The 2,008-nt window shown below is 46.6% G+C and overlaps 1 pseudogene; it reads left to right on the top strand.

Annotated features, from left to right (window-relative positions):
* Positions 1 to 1,352: 1,352 nt before the first annotated feature.
* LOC136637330 (5S ribosomal RNA) lies at positions 1,353 to 1,471 on the top strand (annotated as a pseudogene).
* The last annotated feature ends 537 nt before the right edge of the window (positions 1,472 to 2,008 follow it).

The following is a 2,008-nucleotide window of genomic DNA, read 5'->3' as shown; positions in this document are numbered from 1 at the left end:
AATTGGATAATAATACAGCAGTCAGAAACGGCCTCTATGTTCATCCTGGGTGAGAGTACGTGCTTCTATTGAGGATATGCACTCTTCTTAATCTGGTAATTAAAGAGCAGTGACTTGTAGCACAGGGCATATTGAGCCGACGTTGCATTCCAATTTTGCTTTCCGGTAATCTTTGCTTCTGTGCTTACTTATGTTTGATCAGCTTAAAGAAGAGCATTAGCTAACTGAGAAAATAAGATTAGACTAAGTTGTTCAGGGCTCATTTTAGAAAGGTTCTCCCTTCACTGGTTTCCCTGATTAGCAGTCCAATCCTGAGCTTCCTTCTTCTGATTCCTGAGCAGCGGCACCAAAGCAGCTACCGCTGTATCCAGCAGGTGCTGGGAAGCAACTGGAGGTCTCCTCAGTGGAAGCCCCAAGTCCTGCAATGGGGCTTCTCAAGTCTGCACTGACTATTTTGCCAGTGCAGACTTGAGAGCCTCTGTGTTGGGCCCTTCAGCCCAACACAGAGTTCAGGATACAGCGGAGCAGAGCTCTAATTATCCCGCTCCCCTCTCATCCCAGTTCCTTCCCCCCCACCACCTTCCCCTGCCCTCAGAGGCCACACCACCACCAGGCAGCTGCACTAACCCCCCAGTGACAGTGGGTTCTCCTTCTGCTGCTGCTAGGCCTGGTGCCTAACTGGTATGGGCCCAGTGCCAGCACTCCCTACTCACTGGGTGCTGTAAATGTGCTTTACGGAATGTTTACGGTACCCAGCTTTGGTGCTAGGGCTCAGCGCCAGTGCTGGGCCGCTTTAGGATTGGGCCCTAAGGCTGTAATCCAAAACATACTTACCTAGGTTTCCTGTTATGCAATGGTTGTGAGTTTGGCAACCACTGCTTTAGAGGATGGGGCAGATCAAAGAAGGAGAAAACAAGGGAGGAGAAATGACATGGGAAAATCTGTTGGGCTTCCCAGAGGAACCCAGAAAAAGGTGAGGGTTTTGGGTGCAGGGAAGGGAGAAAAAGGGAAAAGAGCTAAAAGGTATGGCTGGATAAGTTTCTCTGTAACCTGAACTGAGCCTGCTGAAGGAACCACCCTTTCCTGCCTCCTCCCTAACCCTGCCTTGTCCTCCATCTTCCTCCCTTCTTACAGCCTGCTCCTGCTGTCTTACTGGCTCTGGGGACTCCAAGTAGGCTACTGCAGTGTGGCCAGCTCTGCTTGCTGTTTCGGCAGTAGCTCAGTTGTGTGCTATATAGTGATGTTTTGCAGTGCAGTTTGAACATAGGGCTGGGCTGTTAATCTGCTGTTCTAGAAGGATTTAGAGCTGAGAAGCTTCATTTCCATTTTGGAAATGTGAAAACTGTATTCACATTTAATCCCTCACAGCCCTGCACATGCCCGATCTCGTCTGATCTTGGAAGCTAAGCAGGGTCAGGCCTGGTTAGTACTTGGATGGGGGACCACCTGGGAATACCGGGTGCTGTAGGCTTATACCATAGTCTTTCGAGACTGAAGGTTGCCAACCATTTATTCCCTCACCAAAGCTTTGTTCTAATCTGGAGCACTGAATTCCAGAGATCAATTAAGAAGGGGTTTTTATAGTGTGAACTTCCTGGTCTTAGGATCTGTGGTGTGGACCTTCACTCTCCAGGCAGGAACTCAGCCCCAAATATTCATGATTAAATGTGTGTTTCTTGCATGTCTGAATCAAATGGAACTAATGACCATAAATAAAATATGGACCATATAACACTTCCCAGTCAAATTTCAGCAAACTGTCCTTATTCTTTGATTTGCTGCAAAAAAGCTCTGGCTATTTTATAGTTTTTTTTCAGAATTCATAGAAGAAACCTGTTCCTTAGATCTTTTTTTCTGTTTATATAATGTGCTGTAGGAATTATATGACTTTACTGTTTGAGCCTTAGGATAGAGTGGCATATAAATATGGATACAAAAACATATAAACAGTCCAGTCCTATCCTCCTCCCTCCACTGCATGCAGCGGCATTAAAATGGACTGTTCTGT

Source organism: Tiliqua scincoides, chromosome 1 (assembly GCF_035046505.1).
Source record: "Tiliqua scincoides isolate rTilSci1 chromosome 1, rTilSci1.hap2, whole genome shotgun sequence".
NCBI lineage: Eukaryota > Metazoa > Chordata > Lepidosauria > Squamata > Scincidae > Tiliqua > Tiliqua scincoides.
This window is presented reverse-complemented; position numbering and strand designations above follow the sequence as displayed.